A 19,597-nucleotide genomic window follows, 5' to 3' on the forward strand; every position below is an offset into this window, starting at 1 on the left:
ACAAACTAAACTAGGAAGTAAAAATCCTATTTTACCACATCCCATAAAAGTCAGTTAATATGTTTCTGATTTTCCCCGTATGTAGGTAGTGTATTTTACAGAGAACGGTTCAGGATGCCAGAGTAGGGCTTGGTTTCTGGAGGTTCCTAACCGTTGAGTACCTTCTCTCTCCCTTTGGAATGGTCTCCATGGTCCAGAGGCCTGAACACGTTTTGTTTCTTTGTCTTTCCACTGCCAGTCCCACCAGAAAGAGGGCAGGACCCCCTGGAGGTCACGTGTGGAGGAGGTGAGGGTTTCTTGGCCTTCCCACCCTCGGGCCTCTCTTCAGCAATCTTTTTCCCCATCCCGCAAAGTCTTCACTTGTTAAACCAAAGACTTACCTAGCCATTTTAGGAAGATTTTAATTTTAATTGTGTCTTACTTTCATGTTTTACAAAACCTCTTTTTAAAGCTCGTTAAATTGTGAGACCTGTAATCTTCAAAACACTCAGGAAAAAGGAGAGCCCATAATCCCAGCCCACAGCCATTTTATTTCTGATGGCTGCCTTCCAGTTCTTGCATTATTAATTCATCTGGTGCACCCTCAGCTGAAGGAGGATTTTTTAGCATCAGTCAAAGGGGAGAGGCTTGGGGGGTCGGGATAGGATTTCCGCTGAAGCTTGCTGCACAGATTATGTAGTGGAAGGCTGGCCAGATGCTTACATTTCAGGAACTGTTTACTGGCCTCATTTTTTAACTGCCACGCCGCACACTCTTGTCATTTTGGTGGTTTGGAGATGGAATGGAGATTGTGTGTGTACTTTGCCATGTCCCCTCACACTGAAGAATCACAGGAGGGGACTCTGCCTGCTCTGGATGATCAACCTAAGACAGGGCAAGATTCCAGGACAGCAAATTAAAACGCTGCTGCTGGGCTTAGGCTAGTACCAGTTTCCCCAGATTCAGGCCTGGTACACGTGCTAATTCCTGGCCTAGTGGTGGGAGTCCCAACGCCACAGTGGCCTGTCCTGCCTGGGTATGGGAAGTTCCTGCAAAGCAGCTGAGCAGGTCACTCGAGGGTGAGTCAGTCTTTGGCTCCAGCAGAGTCTCTTGGGGCCTCCCTGTCCTCGGGGTTGTTGATCGTATCACGAGCCCATTTGGTCTTGTTGGGAGGCAGACGGCATGGATTTGGGGGCAGAAAAAGTGGCCAGAGGAGGAGGGGGAGGAAAAGGGATCCTCAGGAGATGAGGGGAGAAGCAGCCAGTGAGCGCCCACAAACAGGTGATGGATAAAGCCCATGTCGAGAGGGAAACTCTGGAAACGCCTGCTCAGAAGCCTGTGGGGCGTGCACAAGTGGTTTTCTAGAGTCTGGTATTTGTCTTTGGGCCCGTTGACACCGCCTGCAAAGCGCTTGTCCCACTGGGGGGGGGGGCGGGGACAGGCCAGCGCGGGGTGCTGTCGCGAGGGTCCTTGTTGGGTAAGCGGAGAGGAGGTGGGCAGGGGCCGGGATTGTCAGGGAGCCTCCGCATCACCAGCACTGGCAGCCACGTGCTGGACGAGCTCACAGTCCCCCACTTCGCTCCTCACGTTTCAGTTTAAAACCTGAGTCTGATCATGACCCTCATCCACAAAACACCCTTCCAGGATGCCCCCATCTGATGCAACATAAAGGCGCAAGTCCTTCCAACGACTGCAAGACCCCGCCTGATTTGTAGACCCCACCCTGAGGTTGTATTTTCCAAAGGTGTCCACGTCCCCTGTGTGCTTCTGTAATGTGACTGCCCGGCACAGGCATTTAATTCCCCTCCCCTTGAACCTGGGCTGGCTTTAGTGACACATCTGTAATCCATAGAATGGGACAGAGTAACACCGCTGGTGGAGTGGGGGTGGAACTTCCCGGTAGGGACCAGAGGAAGCCTTGCTCTCTCTCTTCCCTCCAGTCTCTGTCTCTCTCTCTCTCCAGCTGCTGTGCTGAGAGAAGCCAAGCCACATGCAGGAGAGGTCACGGATCCCAGCTAAGCCCAGCCTTCCAGCCATCCCAGCCCAGGAAGCAGACAATAGAACTTTCCGTGTGATGGGAAGGTTCTGTCTGCGGTCCAGCGAGGTGCCCGTCGGCCACATGGTAGCTCTGGTGTAGACAAAACACAGAACACCCTGTCAAATTGTTTCTGAATTCAACACTACTTATTTAGTGTAAGTATGTCTCATGCAATATTTGGGATATATTTATACCAAAACAATTATGTGTTGTTTTTCAGATATCCAAATTTACTGGGCATTTTTATTTGCAAAATCTGGCACCTGGAATGCAGCTAGTACAACTGAGGAAGTGACTTTTTTTTTTTTTTTTCTTTCCCACGGCTTGTGGGATCTTGGTTCCCCAACCAGGGATCGAACCTGGGCCACGACAGTGAAAGCACCGAGTCCTAACCACTGGACTGTCAGGGAATTCCCAGGAAGTGACATTTCAATTTTTAAAAATTTGAATAAATTTAAACAGCCACATGTTCCTGGTGGCTACTGTATTGGCCAGTGTCCTCTAGAGAAAGCCAGGTCCAGCCATTCACCCCAGGACAGTTGCGGCTCCCCAGCTGAGGCCCCAGACGATGTGTAACAGAGACAAGCTGTCCCCCTAGGCCCTGAGTCCTTGACCCACAGAATCCCTGAGCGCAGTAAGATGGTGCTTGTTTCATGCGCTAAGTTTGTGGTCATTTGTAGCTGGAACTCCCTCAGGCCCCCAGGAACCCAGCTCACTTCCACCCCGGGCCCTGAGCTGGAATGTTCTCCCACACGCCCTTGGCTCCTTCCCTCGCCTGCTTCCAATCTTTGCTCAGATCTTGCCTTTCATTGAGGCCTCCCTGACCATCCTACTTAATTCCTGATCTACTTTACCTACTTTATTGAAACAATTTTCACAAACCTCTTCATCATTACTCTTGATACGTTCAGCTTATTTTCTGTCTCTTCGCTGGACTGTGAGCTTAGGGAGGCCGGGCAGGGCTCCACACCTTTTCTGTTCCCTGATGTGCCCGGACGCCGGGAACAGCGCCTGCCATGCAGTGGGTCCTCGGCAGGCGTCTGTGGAAGGAGTGACCACTGCTTAGTGGAGAGGCGGGGCCGTCTTTCCAAACGGCCTCGAGTATTCAGCCCGGCTGTTTGCTGACCCTAGATTCCCTGTAGGTGTAAGGTTTCGTTCTGTTACCAGCATTCGTTCAACAAACACTGTACGCCATGTACCGTCCCAGGCCCTGGGGCTGCAAAGGTGGCTGGCTGTGACAGATGAGGGCCCTGTCCTCAAGTAACCTCTGTTCTAGGAGGGTGGGGATCTGGGAGGGCGACCCCAAATCGGCCATTTAACTTGGTGTTGGTGACACGAACCGAGGAGTTGTAGCCGCTTTCACAGGCCTGGTCTAGTCTCAACCTGCTGTTGGTGTGGGAGATTTTAAAATGCTGATGCCTGGGCCCACCCCCAAGGTTCTGATTTCAGTGGTGGGGGGTACAGCCCCAGTGCTGGCAGTTGACAGCACTCACTGTGGTTCTGATGGAGAGGCAGGATCAGAACCACTTGTTTAGGTGGATCCCTGGTCATTGCCTGTGCTCCAGGTTCTCATAAGCCCCATTTCACAGATGAGGAAAATGAGGCTCGGCCGGGCACGCAGGTCAAAGGGTCCTTCCGGGAGCCCCTTGGCTCCTCCGCTACAGTGAGGGGACAGGGTCTGCCCAGAAGGCGGAAGCCAGGACTGGGGTGCCCTGGGCTTCAGAGGGGCCCTCAACCCCCCCAGGAGGTAGGTAACCCCTCCACAGGGCCTGGGCTCGCACTGCAGCTAATCAATCAGCCTAACGAGAGGCTCTCTAGCCGCCCACTCCCACTCTGTGATTTGCTCACTGCCCTTCCCTCTAATTTTGTTGTCTCCCCAGCAGTGTCCCAAGGCCTGGGGGCTCCGTTTGCAGTAGGAGGCCCCTCCCTGCCTTAGTGAAGGGGCTGCTTTCCTGCTGGCTGACCCCTCTGGGGGAGGGTGGAGGGGGACAGTGGCTGTTTGCAGAGCCCTGCAAGGGGTGGGAAGATCTGTTGCCAACAAACAGTTTAGAGTAGGAGGCAACGGCCCCTCCATCCACCCAGTGCTGTTCTAAGTGCTTTTTCAGACACTTGTTAGAAACTTCACAGGGTTGGTAAAGAGCAGGGGCAGGACAGCTGGCGCCCAGCGTCTGGCTCTGGGTGGCACCCTCTCCTGTGTCACTGCGTTGTGTTGGGGTTTAACTTCTCTTGCTCATTTGCCTCCGGGGCTTGTTTCTTTGCCTGGACTGTGTCTCCTGTGGGTAAGGACTCTGTGACGCTTCCGGGTCATCCAGGCCGAGTTATCTACCTCCCTCCCATCAGCGGTGACCGGGGTTCCGCTCCCGAAGCTCAGGCCTCTGCACATGTGCGCAGGGACGGGGGACAGGGTAGGGCTTGCTCTGAGCACAGTAGAGGGTCCAGCTGGGGAGGTACGGACCCCTGCGCATACCTGAGATGCTGGAATATCAGTGTCGTCTCGGATGAGTGTCATAGGTCCAACTAGCTGGAGGGGCTGTGAGGACCGAGGGAGGTGGTCCACGCAAAGCCTTGAGCGGCGCAGTCAGTGCTTCACAAAAGTGAGGTCGTCCTGTTACCATCCCACCATCTCCTGGCTGAGGGCCGTGCGCACAGCAGACTCCCAATCACTGCTGTTTGTTCCACTGGTTTGGAGCCACTTTCCTGGGGGCTAATTCTAGGAGTTCCAGCTCCGCCAGAGTTCATATCTCAGGCGCCCGCAGGGCAGCCAGAGGCAACAGGCTTTTCTCTGGCCAGGCGGGCAGCTCCCGAAGCGGCCTAGACCTGCTCCCCAGACTGGAGCTGCCCTCCGAGAACACTGTGTCCACACAGGGGCCTTTGTGGTCAAAGGCCCTTAGCCCGGTGGGCTCGGAAAACCCAGCGTTCGGCCTGGAGATGGAGAGTCAACCACGTGAGCCCTCCTCCTGGCCCTGCTCTCCACTGACACAGCCACTGGGGAGCTACTCTTTGGTCTCTGTCCCGCACGGCACTGCAGGTACCCTGGGTTCAACCCTGGCCACCAAGGCCACCTGCTGCTGTTCCTGCACATACAGTTGGCCCTCTGTCCCCCGGGCCTGGCTGCTCCCCTGGGAGGGACCCCACCTGGAGAGGGGCAGGAGCTGGGGGGTCCTTGGCCCTCGGTGGGATGAGTTAGAGGTGGGTCCACAGTCCCAGACCCCGCTCACCTCCACACCCCCTTCCAGGGCTTCCCGGGCCACATCCCAAATACAACGCTGTGCCCATGTCCTCCTCCCCGTACGCTTGGGAAGAGTCCGAACCATGGCAAACAGGACGGAGCACCCACCCGGGAACTCCAGAGACTTGCCCTCGGTGCTTTTCCTCCCAAATTACTAGGACACCCCCGAGGTGCCCATGGGGGCGGGAGGGAGGTTAAGGTGCAGGTGACAGCAGCCCCGAGGCTGCAGGGGACCCCCTCCTTGCCCCTCTTCCTTAGTCTCTGAAGCTCTCGGTGTAGAGGGGCCCCAGGCCAAAGTCGAAGACCCCTGTGATTTGCTTCACATTAAACAATGCTGAGGGCTTCCCTGGTGGCGCAGTGGTTGAGAATCTGCCTGCTAATGCAGGGGACGCGAGTTCGAGCCCTGGTCTGGGAAGATCCCACATGCTGCGGAGCAGCTGGGCCCGTGAGCCACAATTACTGAGCCTGCGTGTCTGGAGCCTGTGCTCCGCAACAAGAGAGGCCGCGATAGTGAGAGGCCCGCGCACAGCGATGAAGAGTGGCTCCCACTTGCCACAACTAGAGAAAGCCCTCGCACAGAAACGAAGACCCAACATAGCCATAAATTAAAAATAAATAAATAAAATAAAAATAAAAAAATAAAAAAATAAAAAAAACAAAACAAAACAATGCTGAGGTCAGCGTCATGAGGCACTGGGGTTGTTGGAACTTCTGCGGGGAGGGCAGGTCAGGCCCCAGTGCAGCCTGGAGCAGGAGAAAAGGCTCCAGCATGGTCTCCTGACCAGGGTTCCAGTGGGTCCCTGGGCTAGGAAGCAGGAGGTACCTCTGTCCAGTGGTCTGAGGGCGCTCTGGGCAAGATGTGCCTTGAAATACCCCCATCCCCTCGGGCAAGTCACTCAGGCCCCAGTTTCCCCTCTGAAAAACAGGGGTGGGAGTGTCCCCAGTGGTGGATGGAGGGAAAGGGGACCAATGGATGGTGTGGAGTCCCTTTTACACTCTAAAGGGACCGTTCGAATGCAAAGACCAGGGCAGGGAGAATCCAGAGCAAGGCGGGCCAGTGGGGGGGCTGCTGGCATGAAGCAACCAAGGGTGGTCCAGAGCCAGCTGGGCAGGAATCACTGTCCTTGCCCTTGTGGAGCTTTAATCTACTGTGAGTGTCGGGGTGAGAGAGACAGTAAGCAAACAAGCAGGCACATAAAGAAGCAAGGTGATGGTGCTCTGGTGAGGTACACATCTGGGAGGGTGAGCGGGGGTGGACCTACTGAGGTGGCCTCACTGAGCAGAGACCTGAGGACAATGAGAGAGAAAGGCATGTGGGTATCTGGGGAAGAGGGTCCAGGCCGAGGAAAGAGCAAGGGCAAAGGTTGCGAGGTAGGGGCATTTTTGGTGAGTATATCTGTTAGCTAGTGCTGCATAACAGCCACCCCAGCACCTAGTAGCTTAAAATAGCAGCTGTTTATTTTTACCGGCTGGACCCAGTAGTGCAGTTTTTCTGGTAGCTGGGCTTACTCAACTGCCTGATGTCAGCGGCCAGGCTGGCTGGGGTAGGGGGGCTTCAGATAGCCTCCACTGGGGTGAGTGTTCTCGGCTCCCGGCCCCCAGCAGGCCTTACCCAGCTTGTGCTCGTGGCCGCTGGACAAGCTTCCAGGAGAGCAAGTCTGGGCTTGGAACAGGCACGGTCACTTCGGACATGTTTTGTCAACATATAAGATTCAAGGGGAGGGCAAATCAATCCAATTTTTGATAGCAGGTGCTGCAAAGATTGCGGCCACGTTTGCAATTTACTATAATCCCGCACGTTGTAGGTGAGAAGCCAGGGCTCGGAGAGAAAAAGGCACAAGTGACTCTCCCAAGGCCACATGACCACGGAGATTCCAACCCAGCCTGTGTAATGTTGTGGTTGGTGCCTTTTCTCATGAAAACTGCCTCTTGTCCCCCAAGTTCCTTAAACTGATTTTTTAATGTCCCCCAAATCACATGTTAAGTCACTGAGTGGCAGGACGGAGAGGTGAGCCGCCCACACAGCCTTCCAGCCTTTCCTTCTGCACAAGTGTGGGTCCCCCACCCCACCCCAAACACACTCTCTCCCTTCCTCTCTCGCAAGTACTTTTTCAGGGGGTGGCTTTATTTAAGACTTTATTTTTTAGAGCAGTTTTAGGCTCAGAGGAAAAGTGAGGGAAAGTAATGAGGTGGCTGGTGTCTTCTCCATCCCACGTGGGAATAAAGAAGAAAAAGAGTGGCCACAAGCAGGTCCAATCTCTAGGAGGGTTGGAGAATCTGGAGATATTTACCTTTGTTATTATAAGTAATCAAAACAGGCTTATGGAATAATGACAGCACCAGTGACACCTTGGAGGCCAGATTTAGGTGGAACTTAAACCCCAGAGTGAGGATTCAGACGGCAGGTAATAGGGAGCCATTGAGGGTTTGAGCAGGGAAGTGGCCACTTGCAAGGAAGGGCAGGTGTCCATGGCTGGGCAGGGGAGGGGTCTGCAATTCTAGGCAAAGGAAATGAGAGTGCTGGGCTGGGGATACACCCATGTGAGGGGAGTGGAGTCTGGGGTGGCTGCGGGGGGACATGGGAGCTGCCAGCAAGCCCGTTAGGGGCCGTCTGGTGAGCAAAAGGGGTGGTCAGGAGACGCAGCCCTCACGGAGGGTGAGACCCGGGTCAGTAGGGGGTGGGCGGGGTGGCAGGTGCTGGCTTTTGCCTCCGCCACTGCTCCCTCCTCCGGGAGGAACTCCTCCCATCCCAGGAGCCTCTCCCCCACTCCCAGCCCCGCCCTCCTGCTGGGGCTGCCCCCATGCCTGGTGAGGCCGGAGCACTGAGGTCCCGCTGGGGTGAGCTTCTCCCCTGACCCGGCAGGCCTATGGGGGATGGCCCTGGGACTTGGAGGACCAGCTCCTCGTCTGTTAGAGCTGCCGGGTGGGGGCAGGCAGCGTGGCGCTGCAGAGCGATCCCTGAGGCTGTGGCTCCAGCACCCGTGTCCGTGCCGCTGTGGGGCCTCCGGGGGTCGTGGTCAGTCACACTCGCTGTGGCCAGTGCCAGGAGAGAGGGCCAGGGGCTGGGGGCCGAGGACAGGCAGGGACTCCTTCCTGGGCTGGAGACAGGGGTTGAGACCCCCGTGGCCCAGAGGAGTCGTCTGGACAATCTGGGTGGGGGGAGGGAAAGGCGTTCCCAGTCAAAGCGGTGGAAGCAGCTGGCTGTTCCCGGGGGGGCTGGGAGAGGTGAAGCCAGGGCTCCCCTCCCTCCCTCGCTGCCCCTCACCCCCCTTGCAGCCAAAGGAAGCCATGCCCGCCCTTCCCACTCTGGACCTCGACTTACTCTTCTGCGAAATGGGTCTAACCGGCCTCATGCCTGAACCGGCATCAGAATCACCAGGGAATGTGCTAAAAATGCACAGTCCCAGGCTTCACCCCTGAGTGTATGGAGGGGCCTGGGGGGCCCAGGAATGTGCATTTTTACCCAGCGCCCCAGGGGCCTCTGATGAGAGCCCTGTACCCACACATTGAGAAGCTCCCCTGACCCTGAAAATGCTGGTAGGCCTTTTGGACCCGGGACCCATGAAGCACCCGCTGAAGCAGGACTGTGTTTACCCAGGACCTTCCAGGCCTGGCGCTCATCGTAGACCAGGGACAGCCCCTTGGGCTACGCCTTTGCCCCTGGTGTGGCTCCCATCCTGGCCACTGACCCCAAGTCCCACAGGAGCATCAGCTGAAAGACATCGAGGACGTGTGTGAGGGCCCCTCTCCAACGCCCTGGGGAGAGGAGCTCAGTGGCCTGGGGATCCTGAGAGCTCTCTCCAGGGGACCCTTTCTAAGCCAGGCTCCCTCTGCAGCCTCAGCCTCCTGGCCTTGTGCTGCTCTTCACCTTGGTCAATATTTATTCCTCAAACAGGCTGGTATTTGCTTAAAGGGCGGCAGCAGACATGGCAGCCCTCGCCTCCTTGCCCTCTGCTTCCCTGTCCTTCCCTGGGGGCTCCCCCTTCTCTGCCAGCAGGCTCCCCGGGCCCAGCATGGCTTTCCCAGGTCACTCGACTCCACGTCGAACCTGTCCTCTGGCTCCACACATATCGGGTCTGGTCCACGGGCCTAGAACTGAGGTCCCGAGAATATTCTAAATGTCCAAACTGCTCCTGGCTGCAACTCGGGCTCCTGATCCCAGTTCGAACAAGCCACATAGAGGTTGTGGTGAAAGGACGTGTTGTCTGAAACAGTTTTGCACATTATTTTCCAGGAAATCAGCTCCTGGCCTTGGCGGATGCCGTGCACAGGCCTGGGAGACCCCAGCGGGGAGCCCAGAGCTGCGAACGCTGTTGGTAAATGTGTGACCGGCCCTCGGACAGGCCACCAAACATTTTTTCTGCCAAGTTTATTCAGATGGGATCCTGTAATTTTTGCCTCCTCTGAACCTGGGGGGCGCGTTGCAGAGAGAAAAGGCCTTGGCTCTTACCTCCCCACTCACACGTGGCAGAATATTTTGAGGTCTGTCGACCTAGTTTTGAGCATTGCTCAGATCAGCACAGGTGTGGCAATTGTTCCTTTTCTAAGAAGGACATTGCTGGCAAACTGGACATTTGCTGCTGTTTTTTAAACTTTTCATTTTGAACTACATTTCAAAAAGTAGGAGTAAAAAGTAGTAAGTGTAGTATTAAAGTTGCAAGAACAGTACAGAAAGTTTCCTGTCCTCCTCTCCCAACTTCCCCAAACTTACAAACCCGCAGCCCAGCGATCAAAGCCAGGAGGTTAGCTCTCGTCCTAACACCCTTAATCCAACCCAAGTCCCTGCGTGAACCTCACCAGCTTTTCCACGAATGTCCTTCGTGGCTCCAGGAGAATGCATCCAGGGTCCCGCCCGTGCATTTAGTTGTTCTGCGTCTCTGCTGCCTTGCTATCAGCAACGGTCCCTAAGTTGTTCCTTGTCTGCCCGGACCCGGATACCCGCGAGGAGTGTTGACCAGTCACCTTGCCGACGCCCCTGAGCCCAGGCTTTGTGGGGTCCTCGTGTCTGGGTGGAGGGCGTACATCCGGCAAGGGCACCATTGCCGTGGAGCTCCGGACCTGGGGCCATGGTGTCACGACGCTGATTTGTGCAGCGATGCCTGGCTCTCTGGTCAGGTGGTCCTGAGGGGCTTTTCCTCTGTAAGGTTATATTCACCTCCCATCCCCACACCCAGCCCCATAGACAGACATCTCAGGAGAGATTCCTTGAGGCCATGCAGATGCCTTTTCTCCTTAAACCTTTCAAGATTCTAGCCTCCATCAGATCTTGTCTGCAGCATCACTTCTTTGGCTTCCCCTCCCTCACTCCCTCCCTCCTTCCTTCCACATGTATTGATTGGATTTCCACTGCAAGAAAGAGCTGTCCCAGGACCTACTGTATAGCATAGGGAACTCTACTCAATACTCTGTAATGGCCTATGTGGGAAAAGAATCTAAAAAAGAGTGGATATATGTTTATATATAACTGATTCACTTTGCTGTACACCTGAAACTAACACAACATTGTAAATCAACTATACCCCAATAAAAATTAAAAAAAAATTTTTTTTTAATTTTTAAAAATTAAAAAAAAAGAAAGAGCTGGCCCTTCTGCTCTGACTTATTTAATCAAATACTTATTTATATCTGTGTGGACTTAGGGATATTTTATTCCGTGGCTGATAATCTGATACTATCATTTTTTATTTTATTGTTCACATTTCTCAGCCCTGGCTGCTGGGAGCTCCTTCAGGGCCCCTGTATCCTTTGGACCAGCCCCATGTTTTCTGGTTCCCCTCGGTTTTCTAGGATTTGCTGCCGGCCTCACTCGGCTAATCGTTAGATATTCTCCTTGGGTTCTGTGGGCTATTGAGGCCACAGGTCACATCTTCTGTTTGAATCAATTATGGGCCAGATTATACCTAAAACATATTTCTTTGTTGTTTGGTGTGTTGGCAGAGCTGGATCTTTGCAGAAATCCCCACAATTTGGAGGTTGGAAGTTGTGATTGTTGCGTTGGGAGCCATCAAACCAGGTAGGACCTAGTTTGGCTCCAAATTATTGTCTTTTATGGTTTCTGTTCCTTCTACCTTACAGTCCCCCTGGGGAGCCCCTAGGGTTCAAAAGCTGGAGAACACCCAAGTCATGTTGACCAGGAGCTCCCTTTGCATGGCAGACAGAAAGTGCCAAGATATCATGATGATAACCTTGACCTTTGTCTACGAGCTTCGACTGATCTTACCAACAACTGAGAATGTTGTTGGAAGGAAGGTCCTTCATTTGGGTCCCTCAGAAGCTGACCTTGTTTTAATGATTCAAGGGCAAGGGCTTTCTGTGGGAGGTGATCTCAGGGGGGCGTGGGGAAGTGAGACAGGGAGAGAAGGGCAGCCATTGCTGTATTATTATTGTATCATTATTGTATAATCAAGCACATCATCACCATGAGCAACTGGACTTCATTCCTGCTGGAGAGCCTGGGAGACAGTGTGGAACTCATACCTGAGTTCTCCGGCCCCTCAGGAGCAGGGGTGCTTATATACTGATTCCCGTTAGTTTGGGTTGATGGCTGCTCCTGGACGTGTTCATTCTCTAGTTCTTCTAAGGATGCAGGCAGAGCAGGCTATGGTGGCTGGAGAAAGTCCTCAGGCAAAGTTGTGCCCGGGAATGGTGAGGGTCTACAGGTTACGGGCAGGGCACCCGCAGCATCCACTCCAGGCATAGCCCCATTTTACAGGTGAAGAAACAGGTACAGAGAAGCTAAGTGACTTATCTGGGGTCTAGAAACAGTACTGAGAGCTGGCGCTTGAAGATATGAATTTGGGTGAGGACAGTTCTAAGTCTCCACCGAACACTCTGGAGCCTTCTCCCTTTGCCCCTGCTTCTCACGGCAGGTTCCTCCTCTGTAGCCCTCTTGCTAGCCTGGAAACTGCCTCCCGGGCTGGGCAGGGTGCGTGTTTGTGATGGTTCCGCCTAGTGTCTTGGTAGTTGCAGGTTTGATGTTTGAGTTGGTTGGGGAAAAGCCCCTGCATTATTTCAGGATGCTTGAGTTATGTCAACCCCTCCAATAAACAGTGTTAAAAGATTAGGTGAATAGACAGAAGAAACGCCTGGCTTTTTATTGACTTAGACTGTTGGGCTGTTGGATAGACTGCTGTCTCTCTGGCCCCAGGCGGCCCCTCTGACGGCTCCAGAAGAGGGAACCGAGTCACGCTTTGTGTGTCCCAGCTCCGCACTGTTCCCCTGGCCCTCCTGACCTCCTGCATCTAGTTCTTGTTTCATGTTCTCACTACTCCTCCCGGCCCCTCCTGTATTCCCAGCCTGTTCTCCTGGTGAACTCTTGGGCCTGGGCTTTCGTTCTGAGTCTGGAGGGAGGGGACCTGGGCTTTGCCAATAAATATCCGTGGATGTGGGGCCCGGGTGCAGCCCCCGCCTCCATTACCCACAGGAGGAAATTTAAAGAGGAAATTACCCTTGCCTGGTCCCCCTCCTAGGACTGCCTAGGGCTTCAAAGCAGATGAGGTGACAAAAGGGTTGTCACAACCCAGGGCCTGGCTGACTTCCTGGCCTCCAAGAAACAGAAAGAGACAATAACCATATAAAAAGAAGCTCTGGGACTTCGCTGGTGGTCCAGTGGTTAAGGATCTGCCCTCCAATACAGGGGACCTGGGTTCGATCCCTGGTCAGGGAACTAAGATCCCACATGCCCTGGGGCAATTAAGCCCATGCACCACAACTACTGAGCCCGTGGGCCACAACTAGAGAGAAGTCCATGCGCTGCAACCAGGAGCCCGCCCGCTGCAGTGGAGGATCCCAACGAAGAACCTGTGGCCGCAACTAAGACCCGACACAGCCAAAAATAAAATAATTAAATAAATATTTAAAAAAACCAAACAAACTAAAAAGAAGCTCCACCTCACCGGTTTTCAGGAACATATGAATTAAAAATACTAGTGAAGGGGCTTCCCTGGTGGCACAGTGGTTAAGAATCCGCCTGCCAATGCAGCGGACATGGGTTCAATCCCTGGTCCGGGAAGATCCCACATGCCACAGAGCAACTAAGCCCGTGCACCACAACTACTGAAGCCCATGTGCTGCAACTACTGAAGCCCGTGTGCCTACAGCCCAGGCTCTGCAACAACAGAAGCCACCGCGATGAGAAGCCCGTGCACCGCAATGAACAGTAGCCCCTGCTCGCTGCAACTAGAGAAAGCCCGTGTGCAGCAATGAAGACCCAGTGCAGAAAAAATAAAAAAATAAATAAAAAATAAATTCTTAAAAAAAAAATACTAGTGAATTAAAGAGGCAAGTTGAGACTATCTATTACAGTAAAAAAATGTCCACATCCTCTAACCCAGAGAATCACGTCTTTGAATCTGTGGGACAGAGACCCTTGAGCAGGAGGGTAAGGTCTTGGGTGTGTGTGAGGTTGTTCGTAAAAGCAGGGCTTCTCAGCGGTCCTGGGCAAGCTCTAGCCTTTATTTCCAATCTGTCACAAACTCATACATTTTTACTTTTACAGTAAAAATGAATCACTAGAGAAATAAAGTTTTAAAAATGAAAGGCTTACAAAATACAAGCCCATGATTTTTATTGTGAGATTTGACATAACATCACTGCCAAATTGCTATAAAAGTTTCTCAGTATTTACCACTCCCTCCCACCCCCTGCCTCACAACTCGGGGCCACCCCCGGATGCTGGACCACAGACTCCGAGTCATGATGCTCAGCTGTGCTGCTTGCAAAACAAACTGGAAAGAGCCTAAATACTTATCAATAGAAGAATGACTATATAAACATGTTATGTCCATAGCATAAAATCCATGTAATAGTAAGAAATAAAGATGGGAGATTTATAAGACCTGACATGCAAAGGTGGCTGAGACATGTTATTGAGTAGAAAAAGGATATATAGTTTTCTCAAGTGTTAAATGTAAAAAAAAAAAAAAAAAATCTGCAATAAAACAATGCTCTATGTTTTCTATGGGCTTGTGAATATGTATGAAAATGTATAGAAAAGGGACTGGAAACGCATCCCTCTGGTACAGGCACACCTCGTTTTGTTGCATTTCACTTGACTGCACTTTGCAGATATTGCATGTTTTACAAATTCAAGGTTTGTGCCAACCCCACGTTGAGCAAGTCTATCGGTGCCGCTTTTCCAACAGCATTTGCTCACCTCGTGTCTCTGCGTCACATTTTGGTAATTCTTGCAATATTTCAAACTTTTTCATTATTATCATATTTGTGATGGTGATCTGTGATCAGTGACCTTTGATGTTACAATTGCAAAAAGATTATGACTCCTTGAAGTCTCAGATGAGAGTTATTTTTTAGCAAGAAAGTACTTTTTAATTAAGGTGTGTACATTGTTTTTCGGACATAATGCCATCACACACTTAATAGACTCCAGTATAGTGTAAACATAGCTTTATGAGCACTGGGAAACCAAAAAGTTCATGTGACTTGCTTTATTGCCGTAGTCTGGAACCGAACCTGCAAGGTCTGCCTGTATTGGGAATGCTGGGTAAAGCGGGAATCTTTTGTAAGGGCTTAATTTTTATGAAAAGAATGCATCCAAATATTACTCGTATAATTAAAAAACGTGACATCTAGGCAATGTTGATCTAAGGCAGGCAAGTTACACTGGAAAGTGAACTTTCCAGACTCCGCCCCACCTCCCAACCGAGGGATAAACCACCCACTCTGCCATGCAGGTGAAATGTGGATTAGACAACAGTAAGAGTCAGGCGTGAACTCCCGTGAAGAAGAAGGCACAGTTGCAGACTGAGAGGCTGGGAGGGGACTGGCTTGTTGGTTGTACATGAGCCTTTTGTGAGGTGGCAGAGGAGAGAATTTAGATTTTAGGTTCAAACACAGAGTAAAATTCTAGCACCTGACGTCTGAGTTGAGGGTAGACCGAGCACAGGTATTAGTCTCGACTCCTTCCTGAATCCAAGTGACAGTAAAGGGAGAGAAACCCTATAGAGACAAGAAGCTGGAGGGGCTGTTACTTCACTGAGCAGCCAGGACACAGGGACCCATAGTGGCCGGCAGTGGGGAAGCGGAAAGTACTGACACCAAAGAACCCCAGAGACACTTCTGTTTTCTCCTTCTCTGGGTTCTTCCACCCTAGAGTTCTGACATTCGTGATGATTTACATTTATATGAATCTTTCAGTATGAAAATCACTTCCTTTCATTCTGGTCATTTTGTTGTATAATTTCCTTGATAATCTCCTGCCCCACTGTTTTTCTCTGTTCTTTTTTCTGGAACTCATCTTAGCTGGATGTCAGACCACCTGGATGAATGCTATATTTTTCTTACGTTTTCTTTCCTAGTTTCCAGGTTATCATGTTTTGTTGCTGTTCTATTTTTGGAAAATGTCATTGACTTTATCTCCTAATAATTCAGTTGGAATTTTTTCAATTAAACTTTATTTTGAGATAATTGTGGATGCACATGTAGTTGTAAGAAGTAATACAGAGCGATCCTGTGTACATGGGGAGGGCTCTCATGTTGAGCTGTTATACCCACACCCACTCGCCTCCTGCAGCCATTTCCTCCTTTTTTATATATATATATTTTTATTTATTTATTTTTGGCTGCGTTGGGTCTTTGTTGCTGTGCGCGGACTTTCTGTAGTTGCGGTGAGCGGGGGGCTACTCTTTGTTGCGGTGCGCGGGTTTCTCATTGTGGTGGCTTCTGTTGTTGCAGAGCACGGGCTCTAGGTGCGCGAGCTCAGTAGTTGTGCATGCGGGCTTAGCTGCTCCGTGGCATGTGGGATCTTCCCAGACCAGGGATCGAACCCTTGTCCCCTGCATTGACAGGCAGATTCTTAACCACTGCGCCACCAGGGAAGCCCAGCCATTCCCTCCTTAATCCATTTCTATAATTTTGCCATTTCAGCGATGGAATCATAAGTGGAATCACACAATGTGTAATCTTTTGCAATTGGCTTTTGAAAAAAATTTTGTTTTTTCTAAATATTTTATTTTTATTGGAGTAGAGTTGATTTACAATTTGTTATATAGGTGTATAGCAAAGTGATTCAGTTATACATATATTCATTCTTTTTTAGATTTCTTTTAGCAATTGGCCTTTTTTTTCACTCAGCATAATTTTCTGGAGATTCATCCTGGTTACGGCTCATATCAATAGTTTGTTCCTGCTTATTGCTGAGCAGTAGTCCATGGTATGGATGTACTACTGTTGTTTTAACTATTTGCCCCTTAAAGGAATTTGGGTTGTTTCCAGTTTTTGGCTATTACAAATAAGGCTGCTATAAACATTCATGTACTAGTTTATGTCTGAACATAAATTTTCATTTCTCTGAGATAATTTACCCACAGTACAATTTCTGGCTCATATGGGAGTTGCATGTTTAGATTTTTCAAGACCCAGTTGGGCTGTTCCATTTCACATTCTCTCCAACAATGTAGGAGGGATTCATTTACTCCACATCCTTGCCAGTGTTTGGTGTTGTCACTATTATTATTTTAGACTTCTGATAAATGTGTATTGATATCTCATAGCGGTTTCAAACCGCGTTTCCCTGATGGCTGATAATGTTGAGCATCTTTTCAACCGCTTACGTGCTATCTGTATGTCCTCTTCAGAAATCTCTCTTCATGTCTTTTTCCCATGTTCTAATTGGATTGTTTGTTTTTCTTATTATTGAGTTTTGAGAGTTCTTTATATACACAAAACAATAGTTCTTTGTTGGATACATGGTTTGCAAATATTTTTTCCCCACTCTGTACCGTGTCTTTCTACCTTTTAACAGGATCTTTCATAGAGCAAAAGTTTTAAATTTTGATGTTCAATTTACTGATTTTTCCTTTTATGAATAGCGCTTTTGGTATCAAGTATAAGCCCTAGGTCCTAGAGATTTTCTCCTATGCATATTTCTAAAAGTTTTATAGTTTCACATTTTACATTTAAGTCAGCAATCCATTTGGAGTTAATTTTTGTATTAAGTGTGGGGTTTAGGTTGATGTTAATTTTTTTTTGCCTGTGGATGTCTAATTGCTCCTGTAGGAAAGGCTCTCTTTCCTTCATTGAACTGCTTTGGCACCTTTGTAAAAAACCAGTTGGGCAAGTCTGTGTGCATCTATCTTTGAATATTCTACTCTGTTCCATTGGTCTATATGTCTATTCCTCTGCCAATACCATACATCCTTGATTATTGCAGGCTTACAGTGAGTCTTGAAATCTGATAGGCTGATTCCTCTTTCTTTATCTTTCTCAAGGCTGTTTTAGCCATGCTAGTTTCTTTGCCTTTCAGTATAAATTTTAAAATAATCTTGTCTGTATCTTAAAAAAAAAAAACAAACCCTTTTCTGGGAATTTGATAGGGTTTGCTTTAAACCTGTATATCAATTTGTCAAGAATTGACATCTTAGCTATGTTGGGTATTCTAATCCACAATCATACTATGTCTCTCCATTTATTTAGATCTGCTTTCATTTCTTTCACCCGCATGTTGTCACTTTAGCATATAGATCTTGAACAAGTTTTGTTAGATGTGTGCTCTTGAGTATTTCCTGTTCTTTTTGTGCAATTGTAAATGGTATTGTATTTTTAATTTTGGTGTCCACTGTTCATTACTAGAACATGGAAATACAATGGATTTTTATACGTTTAACTTGTGTCCTGAGATCTTGTTGAGCTCACTTATTAGTTCTAGAATTGTTTTTTCAGATTCCTTGGGATTTTCTACATAGACAGTCATGTTCTCTGCAAACAGGAACAATTCTTTTCTTCCAGTCATATGCATTTTACCCCTTCCTACTTTTCTTGTTTCTTTCGTTTTCATATTTGCCTTATTGCACTGACTAGAACTTACAGCACGATGCTGAATACAAGTTGTGAGAGCCTTTACTTGCCCTTTCTCCTGCTCTTATGGGGGAAACATTCAGTCTTTTGCCATTAAGTATAACATTAGTGGTAGATTTTTTGGGTAGATTCATTTTTCAAGTTAAGTTCCTCTCTGTTTCTATTTTTCTGAGAGCTTTTTTTTTAAAATCATAAATGGATGTTGAATTTTGTCAAATGCTTTTTTCCGCATTGATTGATATGATTATGTGATTTTTCTTCTTAAGACCGTCAGTATGGTGGATTGCATTGATAGATTTTTAAAATATTGAACCAACCTTGCATTCAAATATTTTATTGTTTGAAATAAATCTTACTTGGTCAATATGTATGATTCATTTTATATATGACTGACTTTTCTTGCTAATATTTTGTTAAGGGTTTTTGCATCTATGTTCATTAGGCATATTGGTCTCTAGTTTTCTTTTCTGTACTATCTTTGTCTGGTTTTGGTGTCAGGATAATACTAGCTTCATAAAATGAGTTGGGAAGTACTCCCTACTTTTCTATTTTCTGGAAGACATTGTATAAATTTGGTGTTAAGCCTTCCTTAAATATTTTATAAAATTATCCAGTGAAAACATCTAGGCCTGGGAATTTCTTCTTTTTCTTCTTGTTTTTTTTTGGCCATGCCGCACGGCATGCAGGATCTTAGCTCCCCGACCAGGGATTGAACCCGTGTCCCATGCAGTGGAAGCACAGAGTCCTAACCACTGGACCGCCAGGGAATTCCTGTCTGCTTAATTTTTTGAGGGACTGCCATACTGTTTTCCACAGCGGCTGTGCCCTTTTACATTCCCACCAGCCGCCTCATTTCAGTGAGGAGGTAGAAGCTGTCAGATCCATACAGACTCACCTCCCTGCCTCAGACTATGTTCATTCATTCACACCACCTTCTACTTCTCCTTGTTTGCTACAACCAAGGAGACGTACCTGCTGCCAGTCAGGTATGTCTATCCCTTCATCTGTTTCCACCCTCCCCATCTCCCGGCCCCGCACCCCACCTCCGGCCAATTTAAGGATGTTATGACCTCCTTCACTGAGCCAATTTCCCTCCCCGTCATCATCCCTGATCTACTGCATCATTTACATCTGCATTCAAGTAGATGGAGTATTTTCCATCTTTTAAAAACTCTCCCTTGAGAAGCTCACATCATCTATGTGGTATTCCTGCCAAAAATGTTTAACCTGAATCCAGTCATGAGGAAACAATCAGATAAATCCAGTATGGGGACAGGCAACGTGACAACTGGCCTAAACTCTTTAAGCATGTCAGTGCCCTGAAAGACAAGAAAAAGGCCAGGGACTGTTTCCGATTAAAGTATGGAAACCTGACAACCAAAGGGAATGAGTGAACCTCAATTGGATCCAGGACCAGGAAATAGAAAGCAGCTATAAAGGCCGTGTCTGGACTGCTGGGGAAACGTAAATATGGTCTGTTTGCTAGATGATGTTACCGATTCAATGTTAAATTTCTTTGGGTGGGATGTGGCATTGAG

The sequence above is a fragment of the Eschrichtius robustus genome, chromosome 16, assembly GCF_028021215.1.
Source record: "Eschrichtius robustus isolate mEscRob2 chromosome 16, mEscRob2.pri, whole genome shotgun sequence".
Taxonomy (NCBI): domain Eukaryota; kingdom Metazoa; phylum Chordata; class Mammalia; order Artiodactyla; family Eschrichtiidae; genus Eschrichtius; species Eschrichtius robustus.